This window comes from Brassica rapa, chromosome A01 (genome assembly GCF_000309985.2).
Source record: "Brassica rapa cultivar Chiifu-401-42 chromosome A01, CAAS_Brap_v3.01, whole genome shotgun sequence".
NCBI classification, from domain to species: domain Eukaryota; kingdom Viridiplantae; phylum Streptophyta; class Magnoliopsida; order Brassicales; family Brassicaceae; genus Brassica; species Brassica rapa.
Window position 1 is genome coordinate 29,493,790 of NC_024795.2, and position 20,927 is coordinate 29,514,716.

Sequence of the window (20,927 nt, forward strand, 5' to 3'; positions counted from 1 at the left end):
TTTATCAATTAATTTAGTAAAACTTCATAATACTCCTAAATCGATGAAATAACTACTTTCTTGAAAAACGGAGACAACAAAGGCTCAAAACCTCTTTGAACATCATCATATGTTAGTGCAGGATGCAACTATGCATTAAACAATATTGTCAATTTTTTTGAAATTTTCTCAAAATCCATGTGTTAACCCCTTCGAAAATATTGAGTTTTTGGTAAATACTTTATATACTGAAGCCTATAATCTTTAGTGTTGTTTTAAAAATTTCTAACCACATTCTACATTGGTATTAATGTATTTTAAGCTTTTTTCATGGTATATGGGAATCGTTATAATAATTTGTTTATCATTAATTTAGTAAAACTTCATAATACTCAACCTAAATCGATGAAAATAACTACTTTCTTGAAAAACGAGACAACAAAGGCTCCAAACCTCTTTGAACATCATCATATGTTAGTGAAGGATGCAACTATGCATTAAAACAATATTGTCATATTTTTGAAATTTCTCAAAATCCATGTGTTAACCCCTTCGAAAATATTGAGTTTTTGGTAAATACTTTATATACTGAAGCCTATAATCTTTAGTGTTGTTTTAAAATTTCTAACCACATTCTACATTTGTATTAATGTATTTTAAGTCTTTTTCATGGTATATGGAAATCGTTATAATTTTTTATCAATTAATTTAGTAAAAACTTCATAATACTCCTAAATCGATGAAATAACTACTATAAAATACTACTTTCTTGAAAAACGGAGACAACAAAGGCTCAAACCTCTTTGAACATCATCATATGTTAGTGCAGGATGCAACTATGCATTAAAACAATATTGTCAAATTTTTTGAAATTTTTTCAAAATCCATGTGTTAACCCCTTCGAAATATTGAGTTTTGGTAAATACTTTATATACTGAAGCCTATAATCTTTAGTGTTGTTTTAAATTTCTAACCACATTCTACATGGTATTAATGTATTTTAAGCTTTTTTTCATGGTATATGGGAATCGTTATAATTTGTTTATCAATTAATTTAGTAAAACTTCATAATACTCCCTAAATCGATGAAATAACTACTTTCTTGAAAAACGGAGACAACAAAGGCTCCAAACCTCTTTGAACATCATCATATGTTAGTGCAGGATGCAACTATGCATTAAAAAAATATTGTCAATTTTTTGAAATTTTCTCAAAATCCATGTGTCCCTTCGAAAATATTAAGTTTTTGGTAAATACTTTAAATACTGAAGCTTATAATCTTTAGTGTTGTTTTAAAATTTCTAACCACATTCTACATTTGTATTAATGTATTTTAAGCTATTTTTCATGGTATATGGGAATCGTTATAATTTGTTTATTTATTAATTTAGTAAAACTTAATAATACTTCCTAAATCGATGAAATAACTACAATATTTTCTTGAAAAAAGGAGACAACGAAGGCTCCAAACCTCTTTGAACATCATCATATTTTAGTGCATGATGCAACTATGCATTAATATAATAATGTCATATTTTTTGAAATTTTCTCAAAATCCATGTGTTAACTCCTTCGAAAATATTGAGTTTTTGGTAAATACTTTAAATACTGAAGCCTATAATTTTTAGTGTTGTTTTAAATTTTTAACCACATTCTACATTGTATTAATGTATTTTAAGCTTTTTTCATGGTATATGGGAATCATTATAATTTTTTATCAATTAATTAGTAAAACTTCATAATACCTCCTAAATCGATGAAATAACTACTATAAAATAACTACTTTCTTGAAAAAACGGAGACAACAAAGGCTCCAAACCTCTTTGAACATCATCATATGTTAGTGAAGGATGCAACTATGCATTAAACAATATTGTCAAATTTTTTGAAATTTCTCAAAATCCATGTGTTAACCCCTTCGAAAATATTGAGTTTTTGGTAAATACTTTATATACTGAAGCCTATAATCTTTAGTGTGTTTTAAAAATTTCTAACCACATTCTACATTGGTATTAATGTATTTTAAGTATTTTTCATGGTATGGAATCGTTATAATTTTTTATCAATTAATTTAGTAAAACTTCATAATACTCCTAAATCGATGAAATAACTACTTTTCTTGAAAAACGGAGACAACAAAGGCTCCAAACCTCTTTGAACATCATCATATGTTAGTGCAGGATGCAACTATGCATTAAAACAATATTGTCATTTTTTTGAAATTTTCTCAAAATCCATGTGTTAACCCTTCGAAAATATTGAGTTTTTGGTAAATACTTTATATACTGAAGCCTATAATCTTTAGTGTTGTTTTAAAATTTCTAACCACATTCTACATTGGTATTAATGTATTTTAAGCTCTTTTTTCATGGTATATGGGAATCGTTATTTTTTTATCAATTAATTTAGTAAAACTTCATAATACCCCTAAATCGATGAAATAACTAACTTTCTTGAAAAACGGAGACAACAAAGCTCCAAACCTCTTTGAACATCATCATATGTTAGTGCAGGATGCAACTATGCATTAAACAATATTGTCAAATTTTTTGAAATTTTCTCAAAATCCATGTGTTAACCCCTTCGAAAATATTGAGTTTTTGGTAAATACTTTATATACTGAAGCCTATAATCTTTAGTGTTGTTTTAAAATTTCTAACCACATTCTACATTGGTATTAATGTATTTTAAGTATTTTCATGGTATATGGAATCGTTATATTTGTTTATCAATTAATTTAGTAAAACTTCATAATACTCCCTAAATCGATGAAATAACTACTTTCTTGAAAAACGGAGACAACAAAGGCTCCAAACCTCTTTGAACATCATCATATGTTAGTGCAGGATGCAACTATGCATTAAAACAATATTGTCATATTTTTTTGAAATTTTCTCAAAATCCATGTGTTAACCCCTTCGAAATATTGTTTTTTTGGTAAATACTTTATATACTGAAGCCTATAATCTTTAGTGTTGTTTTAAATTTCTAACCACATTCTACATTGGTATTAATGTATTTTAAGCTTTTTCATGGTATATGGGAATCGTTATAATTTGTTTATCAATTAATTTAGTAAAACTTCATTATACTCCCTAAATCGATGAAATAACTACTTTCTTGAAAACGGAGACAACAAAGGCTCCAAACCTCTTTGAACATCATCATATGTTAGTGCAGGATGCAACTATGCATTAAAACAATATTGTCAAATTTTTTGAAATTTTCTCTCAAATCCATGTGTTAACCCCTTCGAAAATATTGAGTTTTTGGTAAATACTTTATATACTGAAGCCTATAATCTTTAGTGTTGTTTAAAATTTCTAACCACATTCTACATTGGTATTAATGTATTTTAAGTTTTTTCATGGTATATGGGAATCGTTATAATTTGTTATCAATTAATTAGTAAAACTTCATAATACTCCTAAATCGATGAAATAACTACTTTCTTGAAAAACGGAGACAACAAAGGCTCCAAACCTCTTTGAACATCATCATATGTTAGTGCAGGATGCAACTATGCATTAAAACAATATTGTCAATTTTTTTGAAATTTTCTCAAAATCCATGTGTAACCCTTCGAAAATATTGAGTTTTTGGTAAATACTTTTATACTGAAGCCTAATATCTTTAGTGTTGTTTAAAATTTCTAACCACATTCTACATTGGTATTAATGTATTTTAAGCTTTTTTCATGGTATATGGGAATCGTTATAATTTTTTATCAATTAATTTAGTAAAACTTCATAATACTCCCTAAATCGATGAAATAACTACTTTCTTGAAAAACGGAGACAACAAAGGCTCCAAACCTCTTTGAACATCATCATATGTTAGTGCAGGATGCAACTATGCATTAAAACAATATTGTCATATTTTTTGAAATTTTTCAAAATCCATGTGTTAACCCCTTCGAAAATATTGAGTTTTTGGTAAATACTTTATATACTGAAGCCTATAATCTTTAGTGTTGTTTTAAAATTTCTAACCACATTCTACATTGGTATTAATGTATTTTAAGTATTTTTCATGGTATATGGGAATCGTTATAATTTGTTTATCAATTAATTTAGTAAAACTTCATAATACTCCCTAAATCGATGAAATAACTACTTTACTTGAAAACGGAGACAACAAAGGCTCCAAACCTCTTTGAACATCATCATATGTTAGTGCAGGATGCAACTATGCATTAAAACAATATTGTCAATTTTTTGAAATTTTCTCAAAATCCATGTGTTAACCCCTTCGAAAATATGAGTTTTTGGTAAATACTTTATATACTGAAGCCTATAATCTTTAGTGTTGTTTTAAAATTTCTAACCACATTCTACATTTGTATTAATGTATTTTAAGTATTTTCATGGTATATGGGAATCGTTATAATTTTTTTATCAATTAATTTAGTAAAACTTCATAATACTCCCTAAATCGATGAAATAACTACTTTCTTGAAAAACGGAGACAACAAAGGCTCCAAACCTCTTTGAACATCATCATATGTTAGTGCAGGATGCAACTATGCATTAAAACAATATTGTCAATTTTTTGAAATTTTCTCAAAATCCATGTGTTAACCCCTTCGAAAATATTGAGTTTTTGGTAAATACTTTATATACTGAAGCCTATAATCTTTAGTGTTGTTTTAAAATTTCTAACCACATTCTACATTGGTATTAATGTATTTTAAGCTTTTTTCATGGTATATGGAATCGTTATAATTTGTTTATCAATTAATTTAGTAAAACTTCATAATACTCCCTAAATCGATGAAATAACTACTACTTTCTTGAAAAACGAGACAACAAAGGCTCCAAACCTCTTTGAACATCATCATATGTTAGTGAGGATGCAACTATGCATTAAAACAATATTGTCATATTTTTGAAATTTTCTCAAAATCCATGTGTTAACCCCTTCGAAAATATTGAGTTTTTGGTAAATTCTTTATATACTGAAGCCTATAATTTTTAGTGTTGTTTTAAAATTTCTAACCACATTCTACATTGTATTAATGTATTTTAAGCTCTTTTTCATGGTATATGGAATCGTTATAATTTTTTATCAATTAATTTAGTAAAACTTCTTAATACTCCTAAATCGATGAAATAACTACTATAAAATAACTACTTTCTTGAAAAACGGACAACAAAGGCTCCAAACCTCTTTGAACATCATCATATGTTAGTGCAGGATGCAACTATGCATTAAAATAATATTGTCAAATTTTTTGAAATTTTCTCAAAATCCATGTGTTAACCCCTTCGAAAATATTGAGTTTTTGGTAAATACTTTATATACTGAAGCCTATAATCTTTAGTGTTGTTTTAAATTTCTAACCACATTCTACATTGGTATTAATGTATTTTAAGTATTTTTCATGGTATATGGGAATCGTTATAATTTGTTTATCAATTAATTTAGTAAAACTTCATAATACTCCCTAAATCGATGAAATAACTACTTTCTTGAAAACGGAGACAACAAAGGCTCCAAACCTCTTTGAACATCATCATATGTTAGTGCAGGATGCAACTATGCATTAAAACAATATTGTCAATTTTTTGAAATTTTCTCAAAATCCATGTGTTAACCCCTTCGAAAATATTGAGTTTTTGGTAAATACTTTATATACTGAAGCCTATAATCTTTAGTGTTGTTTTAAAATTTCTAACCACATTCTACATTGGTATTAATGTATTTTAAGTTTTTCATGGTATATGGAATCGTTATAATTGTTTATCAATTAATTTAGTAAAACTTCATAATACTCCCTAAATCGATGAAATAACTACTTTCTTGAAAAACGGAGACAACAAAGGCTCCAAACCTCTTTGAACATCATCATATGTTAGTGAGGATGCAACTATGCATTAAAACAATATTGTCAAATTTTTTGAAATTTTCTCAAAATCCATGTGTTAACCCCTTCGAAAATATTGAGTTTTTGGTAAATACTTTATATACTGAAGCCTATAATCTTTAGTGTTGTTTAAAATTTAAAATTCTAACCACATTCTACATTGGTATTAATGTATTTTAAGTATTTTTCATGGTATATGGGAATCGTTATAATTTGTTTATCAATTAATTTAGTAAAACTTCATAATACTCCTAAATCGATGAAATAACTACTTTCTTGAAAAACGGAGACAACAAAGGCTCCAAACCTCTTTGAACATCATCATATGTTAGTGAGGATGCAACTATGCATTAAAACAATATTGTCATATTTTTGAAATTTTCTCAAAATCCATGTGTTAACCCCTTCGAAAATATTGAGTTTTTGGTAAATACTTTATATACTGAAGCCTATAATCTTTAGTGTTGTTTTAAATTTCTAACCACATTCTACATTGGTATTAATGTATTTTAAGTATTTTTCATGGTATATGGAATCGTTATATTTGTTTATCATTAATTAGTAAACTTCATAATACCCCTAAATCGATGAAATAACTACTTTCTTGAAAACGGAGACAACAAAGGCTCCAAACCTCTTTGAACATCATCATATGTTAGTGCAGATGCAACTATGCATTAAAACAATATTGTCAAATTTTTTGAAATTTTCTCAAAATCCATGTGTTAACCCCTTCGAAAATATTGAGTTTTGGTAAATACTTTATATACTGAAGCCTATAATCTTTAGTGTTGTTTAAAATTTCTAACCACATTCTACATTGGTATTAATGTATTTTAAGTATTTTTCATGGTATATGGGAATCGTTATAATTTGTTTATCAATTAATTTAGTAAAACTTCATAATACTCCCTAAATCGATGAAATAACTACTTTCTTGAAAAACGGAGACAACAAAGGCTCCAAACCTCTTTGAACATCATCATATGTTAGTGCAGGATGCAACTATGCATTAAACAATATTGTCAATTTTTTGAAATTTTATCAAAATCCATGTGTTAACCCCTTCGAAAATGTTGAGTTTTTGGTAAATACTTTATAGACTGAAGCATATTACCTTTAGTGTTGTTTTAAAATTTCTAACCACATTCTACATTGGTATTAATGTATTTTAAGCTTTTTTCATGGTATATGGGAATCGTTATAATTTGTTTATCAATTAATTTAGTAAAACTTCATAATACACCCTAAATCGATGAAATAACTACTTTCTTGAAAAACGGAGACAACAAAGGCTCCAAACCTCTTTGAACATCATCATATGTTAGTGAAGGATGCAACTATGCATTAAAACAATATTGTCATATTTTTTGAAATTTTCTCAAAATCCATGTGTTAACCCCTTCGAAAATATTGAGTTTTTGGTAATTCTTTATATACTGAAGCCTATAATCTTTAGTGTTGTTTTAAAATTTCTAACCACATTCTACATTGTATTAATGTATTTTAAGTATTTTTCATGGTATATGGGAATCGTTATAATTTGTTTATCAATTAATTTAGTAAAACTTCATAATACTCCCTAAATCGATGAAATAACTACTTTCTTGAAAAACGGAGACAACAAAGGCTCCAAACCTCTTTGAACATCATCATATGTTAGTGCAGGATGCAACTATGCATTAAAACAATATTGTCAATTTTTTTTGAAATTTTCTCAAAATCCATGTGTTAACCCTTCGAAAATATTGAGTTTTTGGTAAATACTTTATATACTGAAGCCTATAATCTTTAGTGTTGTTTTAAAATTTCTAACCACATTCTACATTGGTATTAATGTATTTTAAGCCTTTTTCATGGTATATGGGAATCGTTATAATTTGTTTATCAATTAATTTAGTAAAACTTCATAATACTCCATAAATCGATGAAATAACTACTTTCTTGAAAAACGGAAACCACAAAGGCTCCAAACCTCTTTGAACATCATCATATGTTAGTGAAGGATGCAACTATGCATTAAAACAATATTGTCATATTTTTTGAAATTTTCTCAAAATCCATGTGTTAACCCCTTCGAAAATATTGAGTTTTTGGTAAATACTTTATATACTGAAGCCTATAATCTTTAGTGTTATTTTAAATTTCTAACCACATTATACATTGGTATTAATGTATTTTAAGCTTTTTTCATGGTATATGGGAATCGTTATAATTTGTTTATCAATTAATTTAGTAAAACTTCATAATACTCCCTAAATCGATGAAATAACTACTATAAAATAACTATTTTCTTGAAAAACGGAGACAACAAAGGCTCCAAACCTCTTTGAACATCATCATATGTTAGTGCAGGATGCAACTATGCATTAAAAAAATATTGTCGAATTTTTTGTAATTTTCTCAAAATCCATGTGTTAACCCCTTCGAAAATATTGAGTTTTTGGTAAATACTTTATATACTGAAGCCTATAATCTTTAGTGTTGTTTTAAACTTCTAACCACATTCTACATTGGTATTAATGTATTTTAAGTATTTTCATGGTATATGGAATCGTTATAATTTGTTTATCAATTAATTTAGTAAAACTTCATAATACTCCCTAAATCGATGAAATAACTACTTTCTTGAAAAACGGAGACAACAAAGGCTCCAAACCTCTTTGAACATCATCATATGTTAGTGCAGGATGCAACTATGCATTAAAACAATATTGTCATATTTTTTGAAATTTCTCAAAATCCATGTGTTAACCCCTTCGAAAATATTGAGTTTTTGGTAAATACTTTATATACTGAAGCCTATAATCTTTAGTGTTGTTTTAAAATTTCTAACCACATTCTACATTGGTATTAATGTATTTTAAGCTTTTTTTCATGGTATATGGGAATCGTTATAATTTGTTTATCAATTAATTTAGTAAAACTTCATAATACTCCCTAAATCGATGAAATAACTACTTTCTTGAAAACGGAGACAACAAAGGCTCCAAACCTCTTTGAACATCATCATATGTTAGTGAAGGATGCAACTATACATTAAAACAATATTGTCATATTTTTTGAATTTTTCTCAAAATCCATGTCTTAACCCCTTCGAAAATATTGAGTTTTTGGTAAATTCTTTATATACTGAAGCCTATAATTTTTAGTGTTGTTTTAAAATTTCTAACCACATTCTACATTGGTATTAAGTATTTTAAGTATTTTTCATGGTATATGGGAATCGTTATAATTTGTTTATCAATTAATTTAGTAAAATTTCATAATACTCCCTAAATCGATGAAATAACTACTTTCTTGAAAAACGGAGACAACAAAGGCTCAAAACCTCTTTGAACATCATAATATGTTAGTGCAGGATGCAACTATGCATTAAAACAATATTGTCAAATTTTTTGAAATTTTATCAAAATCCATGTGTTTAACCCCTTCGAAAATGTTGAGTTTTTGGTAAATACTTTATAGACTGAAGCCTATAATCTTTAGTGTTGTTTTAAAATTTCTAACCACATTCTACATTGGTATTAATGTATTTTAAGCTTTTTTCATGGTATATGGGAATCGTTATAATTTGTTTATCAATTAATTTAGTAAAACTTCATAATACACCCTAAATCGATGAAATAACTACTTTCTTGAAAAACGGAGACAACAAAGGCTCCAAACCTCTTTGAACATCATCATATGTTAGTGAAGGATGCAACTATGCATTAAAACAATATTGTCAAATTTTTTGAAATTTTCTCAAAATCCATGTGTTAACCCCTTCGAAAATATTGAGTTTTTGGTAAATTCTTTATATACTGAAGCCTATAATCTTTAGTGTTGTTTTAAAATTTCTAACCACATTCTACATTGGTATTAATGTATTTTAAGTATTTTTCATGGTATATGGGAATCATTATAATTTGTTTATCAATTAATTTAGTAAAACTTCATAATACTCCCTAAATCGATGAAATAACTACTTTCTTGAAAAACGGAGACAACAAAGGCTCAAAACCTCTTTGAACATCATCATATGTTAGTGCAGGATGCAACTATGCATTAAAACAATATTGTCAAATTTTTTGAAATTTTCTCAAAATCCATGTGTTTAACCCCTTCGAAAATATTGAGTTTTTGGTAAATTCTTTATATACTGAAGCCTATAATCTTTAGTGTTGTTTTAAAATTTCTAACCACATTCTACATTGGTATTGATGTATTTTAAGTATTTTTCATGGCATATGGGAATCGTTATAATTTGTTTATCAATTAATTTAGTAAAACTTCATAATACTCCCTAAATCGATGAAATAACTACTTTCTTGAAAAACGGAGACAACAAAGGCTCCAAACCTCTTTGAACATCATCATATGTTAGTGAAGGATGCAACTATGCATTAAAACAATATTGTCAAGTTTTTTGAAATTTTTCATCAAATCCATGTGTTAACCCCTTCGAAAATATTGAGTTTTTGGTAAATACTTTATATACTGAAGCCTATAACTTTAGTGTTGTTTTAAAATTTCTAACCACATTCTACATTGGTATTAATGTATTTTAAGCTTTTTTCATGGTATATGGGAATCGTTATAATTTGTTTATCAATTAATTTAGTAAAACTTCATAATACACCCTAAATCGATGAAATAACTACTTTCTTGAAAAACGGAGACAACAAAGGCTCCAAACCTCTTTGAACATCATCATATGTTAGTGAAGGATGCAACTATGCATTAAAACAATATTGTCAAATTTTTTGAAATTTTCTCAAAATCCATGTGTTAACCCCTTCGAAAATATTGAGTTTTTGGTAAATTCTTTATATACTGAAGCCTATAATCTTTAGTGTTGTTTTAAAATTTCTAACCACATTCTACATTGGTATTAATGTATTTCAAGTATTTTTCATGGTATATGGGAATCATTATAATTTGTTTATCAATTAATTTAGTAAAACTTCATAATACTCCCTAAATCGATGAAATAACTACTTTCTTGAAAAACGGAGACAACAAAGGCTCAAAACCTCTTTGAACATCATCATATGTTAGTTCAGGATGCAACTATGCATAAAACAATATTGTCAAATTTTTTGAAATTTTATCAAAATCCATGTGTTAACCCCTTCGAAAATGTTGAGTTTTTGGTAAATACTTTATAGACTGAAGCCTATAATCTTTAGTATTGTTTTAAAATTTCTAACCACATTCTACATTGGTATTAATGTATTTTAAGCCTTTTTCATGGTATATGGGAATCGTTATAATTTGTTTATCAATTAATTTAGTAAAACTTCATAATACACCCTAAATCGATGAAATAACTACTTTCTTGAAAAACGGAGACAACAAAGGCTCCAAACCTCTTTGAACATCATCGTATGTTAGTGTAGGATCCAACTATGCATTAAAACAATCTTGTCATATTTTTGAAATTTTCTCAAAATTCATGTGTTAACCCCTTCGAAAATATTGAGTTTTTGGTAAATACTTTATATACTGAAGCCTATAATCTTTAGTGTTGTTTTAAAATTTCTAACCACATTCTACATTGGTATTAATGTATTTTAAGCTTTTTCATGGTATATGGAAATCGTTATAATTTGTTTATCAATTAATTAGTAAAACTTCATAATACTCCCTAAATCGATGAAATAACTACTATATTACTTCTTGAAAAACGGAGACAACAAAGGCTCCAAACCTCTTTGAACATCATCATATGTTAGTGCAAGGATGCAACTATGCATTAAAACAATATTGTCAAATTTTTTGAAATTTTCTCAAAATCCATGTGTTAACCCCTTCGAAAATATTGAGTTTTTGGTAAATACTTTATATACTGAAGCCTATAATCTTTAGTGTTGTTTTAAAATTTCTAACCACATTCTACATTGGTATTAATGTATTTTAAGTATTTTCATGGTATATGGGAATCGTTATAATTTGTTTATCAATTAATTTAGTAAAACTTCATAATACTCCTTAAATCGATGAAATAACTACTTTCTTGAAAAACGGAGACAACAAAGGCTCCAAACCTCTTTGAACATCATCATATGTTAGTGCAGGATGCAACTATGCATTAAAACAATATTGTCAATTTTTTTGAAATTTTCTCAAAATCCATGTGTTAACCCCTTCGAAAATATTGAGTTTTTGGTAAATACTTTATATACTGAAGCCTATAATCTTTAGTGTTGTTTTAAAATTTCTAACCACATTCTACATTGGTATTAATGTATTTTAAGCTTTTTTCATGGTATATGGGAATCGTTATAATTTGTTTATCAATTAATTTAGTAAAACTTCATAATACACCCTAAATCGATGAAATAACTACTTTCTTGAAAAACGGAGACAACAAAGGCTCCAAACCTCTTTGAACATCATCATATGTTAGTGAAGGATGCAACTATGCATTAAAACAATATTGTCAAATTTTTTGAAATTTTCTCAAAATCCATGTGTTAACCCCTTCGAAAATATTGAGTTTTTGGTAAATTCTTTATATACTGAAGCCTATAATCTTTAGTGTTGTTTTAAAATTTCTAACCACATTCTACATTGGTATTAATGTATTTTAAGTATTTTTCATGGTATATGGGAATCATTATAATTTGTTTATCAATTAATTTAGTAAAACTTCATAATACTCCCTAAATCGATAAAATAACTACTTTCTTGAAAAACGGAGACAACAAAGGCTCAAAACCTCTTTGAACATCATCATATGTTAGTGCAGGATGCAACTATGCATTAAAACAATATTGTCAAATTTTTTGAAATTTTCTCAAAATCCATGTGTTAACCCCCCCTTCGAAAATATTGAGTTTTTGGTAAATTCTTTATATACTGAAGCCTATAATCTTTAGTGTTGTTTTAAAATTTCTAACCACATTCTACATTGGTATTAATGTATTTTAAGTATTTTTCATGGTATATGGGAATCGTTATAATTTGTTTATCAATTAATTTAGTAAAACTTCATAATACTCCCTAAATCGATGAAATAACTACTTTCTTGAAAAACGGAGACAACAAAGGCTCAAAACCTCTTTGAACATCATCATATGTTAGTGCAGGATGCAACTATGCATTAAAACAATATTGTCAAATTTTTTGAAATTTTATCAAAATCCATGTGTTAACCCCTTCGAAAATATTGAATTTTTGGTAAATACTTTAGAGGCTGAAGCCTATAATCTTTAGTGTTGTTTTAAAATTTATAACCACATTCTACATTGGTATTAATGTATTTTAAGCTTTTTTCTTGGTATATGGGAATCGTTATAATTTGTTTATCAATTAATTTTGTAAAACTTCATAATACACCCTTAATCGATGAAATAACTACTTTCTTGAAAAACGGAGACAACAAAGGCTCAAACCTCTTTGAACATCATCATATGTTAGTGCATGATGCAACTATGCATTAAAATAATATTGTCAAATTTTTTGAAATTTTCTCAAAATCCATGTGTTAACCCCTTCGAAAATATTGAGTTTTTGGTAAATACTTTATATACTGAAGCCTATAATCTTTAGTGTTGTTTTAAAATTTCTAACCACATTCTACATTGGTATTAATGTATTTTAAGCTTTTTTCATGGTATATGGGAATCGTTATAATTTGTTTATCAATTAATTTAGTAAAACTTCATAATACTCCCTAAATCGATGAAATAACTACTTTCTTGAAAAACGGAGACAACAAAGGCTCCAAACCTCTTTGAACATCATCATATGTTAGTGAGGATGCAACTATGCATTAAAACAATATTGTCAATTTTTTGAAATTTTCTCAAAATCCATGTGTTAACCCCTTCGAAAATATTGAGTTTTTGGTAAATACTTTATATACTGAAGCCTATATCTTTAGTGTTGTTTTAAAATTTCTAACCACATTCTACATTGGTATTAATGTATTTTAAGCTTTTTTCATGGTATATGGGAATCGTTATAATTTGTTTATCAATTAATTTAGTAAAACTTCATAATACACCCTAAATCGATGAAATAACTACTTTCTTGAAAACGGAGACAACAAAGGCTCCAAACCTCTTTGAACATCATCATATGTTAGTGAAGGATGCAACTACGCATTAAAACAATATTGTCATATTTTTTGAAATTTTCTCAAAATCCTTGTGTTAACACCTTCGAAAATATTGAGTTTTTGGTAAATACTTTATATACTGAAGCATATAATCTTTAGTGTTGTTTTAAAACTTCTAACCACATTCTACATTGGTATTAATGTATTTTAAGTATTTTTCATGGTATATGGAAATCGTTATAATTTGTTTATCAATTAATTTAGTAAAACTTCATAATACTCCCTAAATCGATGAAATAACTACTATAAAATAATTACTGTCTTGAAAAACGGAGACAACAAAGGCTCCAAACCTCTTTGAACATCATCACATGTTAGTGCAGGATTCAACTATGCATAAAAATAATATTGTCAATTTTTTTTGAAATTTTATCAAAATCCATGTGTTAACCCCTTCGAAAATATTGAGTTTTTGGTAAATACTTTATATACTGAAGCCTATAATCTTTAGTGTTGTTTTAAAATTTCTAACCACATTCTACATTGGTATTAATGTATTTTAAGTATTTTTTTCATGGTATATGGGAATCGTTATAATTTGTTTATCAATTAATTTAGTAAAACTTCATAATACTCCCTAAATAGATGAAATAACTACTTTCTTGAAAAACGGAGACAACAAAGGCTCCAAACCTCTTTGAACATCATCATATGTTAGTGAAGGATGCAACTATGCATTAAAACAATATTGTCATATTTTTTGAAATTTTCTCAAAATCCATGTGTTAATAACCCCTTCGAAAATATTGAGTTTTTGGTAAATTCTTTATATACTGAAGCCTATAATTTTTAGTGTTGTTTTAAAATTTTTAACCACATTCTACTTCTGTATTAATGTATTTTATGCTATTTTTCATGGTATATGGGAATCATTATAATTTTTTATCAATTAATTAGTAAAACTTCTTAATACCTCCTAAATCGATGAAATAACTACTATAAAATAACTACTTTCTTGAAAAACGGAGACAACAAAGGCTCCAAACCTCTTTGAACATCATCATATGTTAGTGAAAGATGCAACTATGCATTAAAACAATATTGTCAAATTTTTTGAAATTTTCTCAAAATCCATGTGTTTAACCCCTTCGAAAATATTGAGTTTTTGGTAAATTCTTTATATACTGAAGCCTATAATCTTTAGTGTTGTTTTAAAATTTCTAACCACATTCTACATTGGTATTGATGTATTTTAAGTATTTTTCATGGCATATGGGAATCGTTATAATTTGTTTATCAATTAATTTAGTAAAACTTCATAATACTCCCTAAATCGATGAAATAACTACTTTCTTGAAAAACGGAGACAACAAAGGCTCAAAACCTCTTTGAACATCATCATATGTTAGTGCTGGATGCAACTATGCATTAAAACAATATTGTCAATTTTTTTGAAATTTTATTAAAATCCATGTGTTAACCCCTTCGAAAATGTTGAGTTTTTGGTAAATACTTTATAGACTGAAGCCTATTACCTTTAGTGTTGTTTTAAAATTTCTAACCACATTCTACATTGGTATTAATGTATTTTAAACTTTTTTCATGGTATATGGGAATCGTTATAATTTGTTTATCAATTAATTTAGTAAAACTTCATAATACACCCTAAATCGATGAAATAACTACTTTCTTGAAAAACGGAGACAACAAAGGCTCCAAACCTCTTTGAACATCATCATATGTTAGTGAAGGATGCAACTATGCATTAAAACAATATTGTCATATTTTTTGAAATTTTCTCAAAATCCATGTGTTAACCCCTTCGAAAATATTGAGTTTTTGGTAAATACTTTATATACTGAAGCCTATAATCTTTAGTGTTGTTTTAAAATTTCTAACCACATTCTACATTGGTATTAATGTATTTTAAGTATTTTTCATGGTATATGGAATCGTTATAATTTGTTTATCAATTAATTTAGTAAAACTTCATAATACTCCCTAAATCGATGAAATAACTACTATAAATCTACTTTCTTGAAAAACGGAGACAACAAAGGCTCCAAACCTCTTTGAACATCATCATATGTTAGTGAAGGATGCAACTATGCATTAAAACAATATTGTCAATTTTTTGAAATTTTCTCAAAATCCATGTGTTAACCCTTTCGAAAATATTGAGTTTTTGGTAAATTCTTTATATACTGAAGCCTATAATCTTTAGTGTTGTTTTAAAATTTCTAACCACATTCTACATTGTATTAATGTATTTTAAGCTTTTTTCATGGTATATGGAAATCGTTATAATTTTTTATCAATTAATTTAGTAAAACTTCATAATACTCCCTAAATCGATGAAATAACTACTATAAAATAACTATTTTCTTGAAAAACGGAGACAAAAAGGCTCCAAACCTCTTTGAACATCATCATATGTTAGTGCAGGATGCAACTATGCATTAAAACAAATTGTCATATTTTTTGAAATTTTCTCAAAATCCATGTGTTAACCCCTTCGAAAATATTGAGTTTTTGGTAAATACTTTATATACTGAAGCCTATAATCTTTAGTGTTGTTTTAAAATTTCTAACCACATTCTACATTGGTATTAATGTATTTTAAGTATTTTTCATGGTATATGGGAATCGTTATAATTTGTTTATCAATTAATTTAGTAAAACTTCATAATACTCCCTAAATCGATGAAATAACTACTATAAAATATACTTTCTTGAAAAACGGAGACAACAAAGGCTCCAAACCTCTTTGAACATCATCATATGTTAGTGCAGGATGCAACTATGCATTAAAAAATATTGTCAATTTTTTGAAATTTTATCAAAATCCTTTGAAAATATTGAGTTTTTGGTAAATACTTTATATACTGAAGCCTATAATCTTTAGTGTTGTTTTAAAATTTCTAACCACATTCTACATTGGTATTAATGTATTTTAAGTATTTTTCATGGTATATGGGAATCGTTATAATTTGTTTATCAATTAATTTAGTAAAACTTCATAATACTCCATAAATCGATGAAATAACTACTTTCTTGAAAAACGGAGACAACAAAGGCTCCAAACCTCTTTGAACATCATCATATGTTAGTGAAGGATGCAACTATGCATTAAAACAATATTGTCATATTTTTTGAAATTTTCTCAAAATCCATGTGTTAACCCCTTCGAAAATATTGAGTTTTTGGTAAATTCTTTATATACTGAAGCCTATAATTTTAGTGTTGTTTTAAAAATTTCTAACCACATTCTACATTGTATTAATGTATTTTACGCTATTTTTCATGTTATATGGGAATCATTATATTTTTTTATCAATTAATTAGTAAAACTTCTTAATACCTCCTAAATCGATGAAATAACTACTATAAAATAACTACTTTCTTGAAAAACGGAGACAACAAAGGCTCCAAACCTCTTTGAACATCATCATATGTTAGTGAAGGATGCAACTATACATTAAAACAATATTGTCAAATTTTTTGAAATTTTCTCAAAATCCATGTGTTAACCCCTTCGAAAATATTGAGTTTTTGGTAAATTCTTTATATACTGAAGCCTATAATCTTTAGTGTTGTTTTAAAATTTATAACCACATTCTACATTGGTATTGATGTATTTTAAGTATTTTTCATGGCATATGGGAATCGTTATAATTTTTTTATCAATTAATTTAGTAAAACTTCATAATACTCCCTAAATCGATGAAATAACTACTTTCTTGAAAAACGGAGACAACAAAGGCTCAAAACCTCTTTGAACATCATCATATGTTAGTGCTGGATGCAACTATGCATTAAAACAATATTGTCAATTTTTTGTCTGGCTCAAAACTTCTTGTCTGGTTTTAATGACCCCTTCGAAAATGTTGAGTTTTTGGTAAATACTTTATAGACTGAAGCATATTACCTTTAGTGTTGTTTTAAAATTTCTAACCACATTCTACATTGGTATTAATGTATTTTAAGACTTTTTCATGGTATATGGGAATCGTTATAATTTGTTTATCAATTAATTTAGTAAAACTTCATAATACACCCTAAATCGATGAAATAACTACTTTCTTGAAAAACGGAGACAACAAAGGCTCCAAACCTCTTTGAACATCATCATATGTTAGTGAAGGATGCAACTATGCATTAAAACAATATTGTCATATTTTTTGAAATTTTCTCAAAATCCTTGTGTTAACCCCTTCGAAAATATTGAGTTTTTGGTAAATACTTTATATACTGAAGCCTATAATCTTTAGTGTTGTTTTAAAATTTCTAACCACATTCTACATTGGTATTAATGTATTTTAAGTATTTTTCATGGTATATGGGAATCATTATAATTTGTTTATCAATTAATTTAGTAAAACTTCATAATACTCCCTAAATCGATGAAATAACTACTATAAAATAATTACTTTCTTGAAAAACGGAGACAACAAAGGCTCCAAACCTCTTTGAACATCATCATATGTTAGTGAAGGATGCAACTATCCATTAAAACAATATTGTCAAATTTTTTAAAATTTTCTCAAAATCCTTTCTAAAATATTGACTTTTTGGTAAATTCTTTATATACTGAAGCCTATAATATTTAGTGTTGTTTTAAAATTTCTAACCATATTCTACATCTGCATTAATTTATTTTACGCTCTTTTTCACGGTATATGGAAATCGTTATAATTTTTTATCAATTAATTTAGTAAAACTTCATAATACTTCCTAAATCGATGAAATAACTACTATAAAATAACTATTTTCTTGAAAAACAGAGACAATAAAGGCTCCAAACCTCTTGGAACATCATCATATGTTATTACAAGATGCAACTATGCATTAAAACAGAATTGTCATATTTTTTGAAATTTTCTCAAAATCCATGTGTTAACCCCTTCGAAAATATTGAGTTTTTGGTAAATACTTTATATACTGAAGCCTATAATCTTTAGTGTTATTTTAAAATTTCTAACCACATTCTACATTGGTATTAATGTATTTTAAGTATTTTTCATGGTATATGGAAATCGTTATAATTTGTTTATCAATTAATTTAGTAAAACTTCATAATACTCCCTAAATCGATGAAATAACTACTATAAAATAATACTTTCTTGAAAAACGGAGACAACAAAGGCTCCAAACCTCTTTGAACATCATCACATGTCAGTGCAGGATGCAACTATGCATTAAAATTATATTGTCAATTGTTTTGAAATTTTATCAAAATCCTTTGAAAATATTGAGTTTTTGGTAAATACTTTATATACTGAAGCCTATAATCTTTAGTGTTGTTTTAAAATTTCTAACCACATTCTACATTGGTATTAATGTATTTTAAGTATTTTTCATGGTATATGGGAATCGTTATAATTTGTTTATCAATTAATTTAGTAAAACTTCATAATACTCTCTAAATCGATGAAATAACTACTTTCTTGAAAAACGGAGACAACAAAGGCTCCAAACCTCTTTGAACATCATCATATGTTAGTGAAGGATGCAACTATGCATTAAAACAATATTGTCATATTTTTTGAAATTTTCTCAAAATCCATGTGTTAACCCCTTCGAAAATATTGAGTTTTTGGTAAATACTTTATATACTGAAGCCTATAATCTTTAGTGTTGTTTTAAAATTTCTAACCACATTCTACATTGGTATTAATGTATTTTAAGTATTTTTCATGGTATATGGAAATCGTTATAATTTGTTTATCAATTAATTTAGTAAAACTTCATAATACTCCCTAAATCGATGAAATAACTACTATAAAATAATTACTTTCTTGAAAAACGGAGACAACAAAGGCTCCAAACCTCTTTGAACATCATCATATGTTAGTGAAGGATGCAACTATGCATTAAAACAATATTGTCAAATTTTTTGAAATTTTCTCAAAATCCATGTGTTAACCCCCCTTCGAAAATATTGAGTTTTTGGTAAATTCTTTATATACTGAAGCCTATAATCTTTAGTGTTGTTTTAAAATTTCTAACCATATTCTACATCTGCATTAATTTATTTTACGCTCTTTTTCACGGTATATGGAAATCGTAATAATTTTTTATCGATTAATTTAGTAAAACTTCATAATACTTCCTAAATCGATGAAATAACTACTATAAAATAACTATTTTCTTGAAAAACAGAGACAATAAAGGCTCCAAACCTCTTGGAACATCATCATATGTTATTACAAGATGCAACTATGCATTAAAACAGAATTGTCATATTTTTGAAATTTTCTCAAAATCCATGTGTTAACCCCTTCGAAAATATTGAGTTTTTGGTAAATACTTTATATACTGAAGCCTATAATCTTTAGTGTTATTTTAAAATTTCTAACCACATTCTACATTGGTATTAATGTATTTTAAGTATTTTTCATGGTATATGGAAATCGTTATAATTTGTTTATCAATTAATTTAGTAAAACTTCATAATACTCCCTAAATCGATGAAATAACTACTATAAAATAATTACTTTCATGAAAAACGGAGACAACAAAGGCTCCAAACCTCTTTGAACATCATCACATGTCAGTGCAGGATGCAACTATGCATTAAAATAATATTGTCAATTGTTTTGAAATTTTATCAAAATCCTTTGAAAATATTGAGTTTTTGGTAAATACTTTATATACTGAAGCCTATAATCTTTAGTGTTGTTTTAAAATTCCTAACCACATTCTACATTGGTATTAATGTATTTTAAGTATTTTTCATGGTTGGGAATCGTTATAATTTGTTTATCAATTAATTTAGTAAAACTTCATAATACTCTCTAAATCGATGAAATAACTACTTTCTTGAAAAACGGAGACAACAAAGGCTCCAAACCTCTTTGAACATCATCATATGTTAGTGAAGGATGCAACTATGCATTAAAACAATATTGTCATATGTTTTGAAATTTTCTCAAAATCCATGTGTTAATAACCCCTTCGAAAATATTGAGTTTTTGGTAAATTCTTTATATACTGAAGCCTATAATTTTTAGTGTTGTTTTAAAATTTTTA

General features: G+C 27.0%; 1 long non-coding RNA gene across 1 annotated transcript in view; it reads right to left on the reverse strand.

The window, feature by feature from the left end:
• Nucleotides 1-18,734, reverse strand: part of LOC117131972 — a 21,773-nt gene extending 3,039 nt beyond the window's left edge. The window contains exon 1 of the long non-coding RNA XR_004455412.1: nt 18,627-18,734. This is a non-coding gene — a long non-coding RNA (uncharacterized LOC117131972). The remainder of the gene's footprint in view (nt 1-18,626) is intronic.
• Between the last annotated feature and the right edge of the window lie 2,193 nt (nt 18,735-20,927).